Raw genomic sequence first — 7820 nt, forward strand, 5'->3', positions numbered from 1 at the left:
GCGGTTCATTCATTGGTTAAACAATTGCTTTGTTTTTAATTGTGCCATGAATCAAAGAAAAGTTAGCGATTGTGAATAGAATGTAACGTTTTTGGGTTGAAAAACCGGATAAAGAATATAATCTTCTATTATTTTAATGTATTATTATCGGCACTTATGTCGATCTGCACTTTTAGACCTAAACGCACAGAGGTAGGAAATATATATACACACAAACACTCACGTACACACGTATGCACACACACACATACACATATATATATATGCACACATATATATATGCACATATATATTATTATTATTATTATTATTATTATTGTTATTATTATTATTGTTGTTTTTGCTATTATTAATTATTGTTGTTGTTGTTATTGTTGTTATTATTATTATTATTATTATTATTATTATTATTATTATTATTATTTATTTGAGAGTTAACAGTTACGTTTGCTCGCTACAAACAGCCTGAATTTAAAGTTAATTTTAACTCAAACCTGAATTTAATACCTCGTTGTATTCTTTAGTTCCTTATTTTTGCATTTTAAACCTGAATTTATATATAAATATATATAAATATAAATGTATATATATATATATATATATATATATATTAGTATAATTAGGCAGCATTTTTTTTTTCTGTGGGCTCCCTCTACCGTGCTAGAAAACTACTTACGCCTGACAGTATCCCATACCTCTATAAGGCAACGTTTCCATAAATAGCACAGACAACTCCTGCTTATTTTTCTTGTAATCCTCCTTTTCTCTTTGTCGGACCATTTTCCGAACATTTTTTTTTTTTTTTCGGGTGAAAAAAGAAATTTCCCGTAATCGCAAAGGTTTTCGACCTCCATTGGTCATCCTCAGGCAAGTAGTAAAAACTAAAAAATGAAATTTAAGAATGAAAATAGCGAGATGAAATGAAAAGAGTATTGAAAGATGATTAAAATCGCTTAAAATCACTTAATTACTCAAAAAGCACTTGAGCGTGCCCTCCGTTTCATTTTGAGTCTAGTTAATCGTTGGTTTATTAATGTGGATTTATAATGCCTCACAGATTGGGAGGTGCAACTCACAATATGAGACAGTTAAAATGGCCGTGTTTTTTATTAATATGTATCTGAATTCAGTTTTAAGGGTGTGTATATATATATATATATATATATATATATATATATATATATATATATATATATGTTTTATATTTTATTACCGTATCTTTCTGTTAAGTTACATTATTGTTTCGGCTACAGGCTGTAAAAGTCTGAGGACGCTACAGACGGCCAAAAAACGGCCGTGTAGCCGAAGCAATAATGTAACTTAACAGAAAGATACGGTAATAAAAAATAAAACGCATATTTGCTCTACAACAGTATTGAACACTTTCTTCAGTTTTTATCAATTACCATCTCCACTAAACTGTATATATATATATATATATATATATATATATATATATATATATATATATATATATATATAAGAGCTACATAGTAAGCAGCAGATGATTCCCGTTTTCTATTTGAAAAATTTTAGTTAAGGTTTTCTCTTTTCATCCTTATGTAGTTAAATTCTGTTTTAAAATTGATGACTTTTCCGAAATCGGCTTATGCAAGTGCTAAGTCTATTTCGATTTAATAATTTTAGTTAATACCTTTTTTATTTTATCCTTATATAAATGATTTTTTTTGCCATTATAAACTTTTTAGAAGTCGTACTATGTACGTGCTAAGTCTGCGATAGGTTAAAATTAATATTTTTTTCCTTCCGGGAATTTAAACTGCATTCTTTATTTTATTTTTGCATTTTTTATTTAAAGCTTCTTTAGAATGTATATATATATATATATATATATATATATATATATATATATATATATATATATATAAAGTTAGAATGTGTGTGAGGACAAGTCTCAACCTATATACTCAACGAATTTTGAATCTACCAAACTTGAAATTTGGTATATAGAGTATGTAGGCACATGGAAAACTTTCCATCGGTTTTGAATTATATTGGGAAAGACATCAAATTTTAATTAGCCTATTGAAGTAAATATAGTTTTTGAACATTTCTGAGGGAGTAGTTCTATATTGTTTTTAAAAATCCGTATGGAGGCCTTTCGGTATGCAAACCTTCATTGATAAGGATATATTTTTGTAATCTAAAAGAGATCGTTTGTATTTGTAATAATTTTTTTATTTAAATTTCTTTTAACTACAACCCCCGCTGCCCCCGTTTATGCTGACGAGTAGAGGATATCCAGAAATATTTTACTTTATTTCTCGATGGTCTCATTTGTAAATATTGATTGAATAAAGGATGTCGTTGCCGAAAGGATAATACATATTAATTTGATTTTATGTCTTCCTCTATGAAAACTTGATAAATAATTTCACAATTAAAAATCTTTCACACTTTCTGTTATATATATATATATATGTGTATATAAATATATATATATATATATGCATATATTTATATATATATATATATATATATATATATATATATATATATATATATAGTAAGTTATAAAATATATATGGCGATTAAGCTGCACAGAATATTCCGCGTTTCATCCACTCGATTATTCTTCAGACTTATGCGAGAGTTTTGTGGTTGTCTCGCGTTTTTATATACGCATCTTCTATTTAGTATTTAGTTAGCCAATCAGCGTTCTAGTATCCACCTCACCCTTCCTAATCAGCCAATGAGCAGGACCTACAGGACAAATTCCCACTTGACCTCCGGTTTACCCGTTCCTTGGTGTGTGCCGTTTAGCGTAGATATCTAGTGTTTTGACCTGTTTTAAATCTAGGTTAAATGTCCTAACACGTCTTTTCTAGCAGCTCCTGCCCAGATGTGGCAGCAGTACTCCATCGTTGGGCGTACTTGGCTCTTATATAGATAGAGAATTTCATCAGTAGTGAGGTATCTATTGGATCGATAGAAGGATCTCACCATTTTCTCAGCGGTCTTGGCAACAGATTTGATGTACGTGTTCCATTTCAGATCAGGAGTAAAGGTCAAGCCCAGAAACTTGTCAAAGCATGAGGCCTCCCCAAGACGAGAGACATTTATTTCAATTGATGCCAGATGGGGATCAGAACATTGATGATGTAAAGATAGAAGCTTGGTTTTAGATGCATTAAAAGTAACCAGCCACTCTTTCCCCATTGTACCACGGGCTCAAGATCAGAAGAGAGAGAATCGGAGAGAACTTGGTCGTTTACGGTCTTAGACTTGCTACCATAGATTGTAGTGTCATCAGCATAAATGTTTACGAATGATGTAAGGATGTGATTTGGAAGATCATGAATGTAGATCAGGAAAAGAGTTAGGCCCAGGATTGACCCCTGAGGGACTCCAGCATTAATACTGTGAGCTTCTGATTTTTCCCATCAACTACTACTCTTATGAACCTATCAGATAGAAATGATTTAATAATTGAGAAGTCATTTCCAGCTATACCATAGGTGGAGATCTTGTGAAGTAAACCTTTATGCCATACCCTATCAAAGCCCTTTGATATGTCAAGAGCAATAGGCCTAGAAAGATTGCCTCCGTCGAGAGATGCGCTAATCCAACGAGATATAACTGTAAGCGCATCTGCTGTAGATCTAGCAGAACGAAAACCATATTGTGTGTCACTAAGAAGGTTATTTTTGATGAGATGGTTGATTACTTCACTATTTAACACAGATTCTAGCAACTTACTCATGACGCACAGGAGACTTATTGGCCTGTACTGAGATAGGGATGAGCGATCACCTGAATTCTTTAATACAGAGCATACTGATGAGATTTTCCAGGGTGAGGGGAAGCAGTTCCCCTTAAGACAACGTTTAAACAATTTTGCAAGTAGAGGTGCTAGTTCTGATTGAAGTTTTTTGAGTACTATGATTGGAATACCGTCAGGGCCGGTTGCTTTCGTGTGGTGTTAAGTTTTGTAAAGTGTAAACTTTAGTCTAAATCGCCTGTTCTTTCTTTCATCGAATTTTGACTATTGATTATCAATATATTGAAAACATTTCGATACAAAATCTATTTACAAACACTGCCAGATACATAAGGTCCCGTCGTATGAAATTTCATAAAAAAGACAACCCAGCTGTTTTCGAGTCCCTTGAGAACGAACTCACAGACAAACGAACGCAGAGATATACAGACACACGGCCAACAAAGAAAATTATTTTACAGTAATATATAGAGATGCTAATGCACTAAGATACGATTTTTTTAATACGAGTCACTGTATTTATATTAATGCTCTAAGATACAACGATTTTTATAATACAATGACACACTGTATTTATATTTATGATCTAAGATACGACGATTTTTATTAACACGCCGATACACTGTATTTATATATATATATATATATATATATATATATATATATATATATATATATATATATATATATACCTTAGATACGACGATTTTTATGATTACAACGATACACTGTATTTATATTTATGATTTAAGATACGACTATTTTTTAATACAACGATACACTGTATTTATATTTATTCCCTAAGATACGGCGATTTTTAGTGCAATGGTACACTGTATTTATATTTATGCTTTTTTAATACAAAAATACACTGTATTTAAAATTATGCCCTAAGGTACGACGTTTTTATAATACAACGATACACTGTATTTATATTCATGCCCTGAGATACGATGAGTTTTAGTGCGATGGTACACTGTATTCATATTTATGCCTTAACATACGGCGAATCTTTTTTAATACTACAATACACTGCATTTATATTCATGCCCCAAGATACAACGATTTTTCTAATACACCGCTGTATTTATATCTATGTCTTAAGATACGACGATATTTTAATACAACGATACACACTATTTATATTTATGATTTTAGATATGCTGATTTTTTTTAATATAACGATACCCTGTATTTATATTTGCGCCCTAAGATACGACTATTTTTAGATACGATTTCAAAAATCCTGCGCTGCCAAAACATTTTAAAAAATCAAAAACCAAAAGAAATACAAAAAATACAATACGTAAAGGAAGAAAAAAGTTTGCATATTTGTGCGTTTATCTTAGGCTACGCTATGCTGTCTCAGCCCCTCTCTCTCTCTCTCTCTCTCTCTCTCTCTCTCTCTCTCTACTTCTCCTACCACACCTTCGTTAGCCGCTCATCCCTGGTAGAATGGTAGGTTGATTACAAGTTTATACTGCTACATTACACTACAATAATAAGCATTTACTTAGTTCATTCAACGTTTTAAATTTTGTATATTTTTACCTCTTTTTTGTTATCATATCATGTGTGTCTGTGCGTGATAGCTTTACTTCACCCTTCCCTTTTTCCTTGCATGCATCCCATACTCTAGCACTCTCCTAGGTGGTAAGTATAACTCTATTTTTAATTGTTTTTACGGACATTTGTATTACATCTCATTTTTGGCGTTATTACTGTTCTATTTATCTATTTTTTATTATTGTTGGGTGTAATCTGAACTTGTTTGAGGTAAATTTTTTACCATAGGTACGAATTAATTATGTTCCTTTTAATTCAAATGGGAAAAATTATTGTCATATAGGATTTGGTAGAGAGACGTTGGCGATCCAGAATAGAGTATATTCATATATCCATATATTACTGTATATATATATATATATATATATATATATATATATATATATATATACACGTATATATATATCGATATACACACACACACACGCACGCACGCACACACACATATATAATTATAAAACTCAAATGACCTTGTAACGGGTGTTGTATCCCAACATTTGGTTTACGACTTCCGGTCACGAATGCGTACATAAACATAAACCCATAACAGCGTAAACAAATAAACACAAAATCGCTGGACCGGTTTCGTTGGAACAAATGGACGTCCTCAGAAAAGCGAATATGTTAAATTTAGTGAATAAAAAACATCAAGGTATGGGAAGCAAACGCAACACGTGATTACAAATAATACGTATAATCATCGACCTGTTTCATATATACGATATATATTATACTAAATAATCAACGCGACAATAAAACATATTGTTTTACTGTGTACGTTTTCAATGCTCCAATATTTTTTTTCGCATTTCAATTATCCAAATAAACAATTGTTAGTACTTTCTGCTTTTTTACCTCGTTCATTTCCGTATTACGTTTGAGTTATTTTAACGCAATTTTCTTACAAATAAATCTACTTTTCCCCGTTGACAACCATAAGAGCATTTTACAACGGTTATTTATCCACACCTTCATTTTTTTTAATTTATTCTCCATTTTGCAAATACATTTCTTAAAAACATTCATACATTTTCTTCTACACTATCAACATAAATAATAACCGAAAATATGTTAGTTTTAATTGCGTTACAAATAAATAATCAACGCTACAATAAAACCTATTGTTTTTCTGTATACGTTTTCAACGTCTCAATTGTTTGGGCGTTTTTTTGCGTTTAAATTAAAATCTATATAAAAATTTGAATTTAACTTTAATATTATGGTATCTGTTCAGTGCATATTTACCTATGAGTATGGCATACCAATTATAATTCAATGGCTGTACGTTTTTTTTTTAAACAAAAACAATTATAAACAGAACGACTCGTATAAATCTATCCATATTCTTTTTTCATTTTAATATACTTTCATAGAAATATTTCTGTTATGTCACAAAAATTTGTTTTCTTTACGTCACAAGTGTCACGCTCACACATTAATTCCATAGCTAATATAACATACTGACAAAACGGGTCAAGAGTAGTTTAGTATATATATATATATATATATATATATATATATATATAAAAAAAAATTTTAGTCATTCAATAAATTTAAAAGTTTATGACGTGGAATGGTTAAATTTCAAATCAATAGAAGATTTTTATTATTCTATGCAAGACAAAGAATACATTTGAATATTATAACTCCTTATCCTATGAGATTTCGATGTCTACCATTTCTTCAGCGGAAAAAATATTAGCAAATAATTGTAATGGTTTGATGGGATAGTCCTTAGATAATATTACTGCCAATAATATTTTGTAAGACCTATAATCGCAGGTTTCTATACCAGTTGATTGTTAGATAACTTTATTCTGAAGTATATAACTACTTAATTTACTCACATAAAATTAATATACGAAAGTATAGATTTATGTGTAGACTTTAAGTATTTACGTCAAAAGTGCTCAATACGTAGGTAGAGCTAGTTAGTAATTTATAAAATATATATGGCGATTATCTCAATAGAAGAGGAGCATATAAAAAGATAAGCAACCACAGAATTCGCGCATAAGCCTGAAGAGTCCTAGAGTGGATGAAAGGCGGAATATTCAGTGTAGCTTAATCGCCATATATATTTTATAAATTACTATATATATATATATATATATATGTATGTATATATATATGTATATATATATATATATATATATATATATATATATATATATATAGAGAGAGAGAGAGAGAGAGAGAGAGAGAGAGAGAGATGTTATTTGTTCTTGTTTTTGTTTTTGCGATACGTTTTAATTAATTCAATTATTTACGAAAGTGCATTATTACCTAAATACGAGTTTGGAAATGTTTACCCAAATGCGAGTTTGTAAATAATTGAATTCATTCAAAACGTATCGCAAAAACAAAAACAAACAACATCTACATAAATCGCGATATGTCCTAACAGTCGGCGAGATGGATCAACAGATAACGAGGTCGGGCTCATTTCCTTGGGGTCCCGATTTCGAATCTCGCTAGATTCAGCCTCTCTGATGAGTTGTAGACAACGAAA

Source organism: Euprymna scolopes, chromosome 40, assembly GCF_053919585.1.
Source record: "Euprymna scolopes isolate OS-2025 chromosome 40, ASM5391958v1, whole genome shotgun sequence".
In the NCBI taxonomy this organism is placed as follows: domain Eukaryota; kingdom Metazoa; phylum Mollusca; class Cephalopoda; order Sepiida; family Sepiolidae; genus Euprymna; species Euprymna scolopes.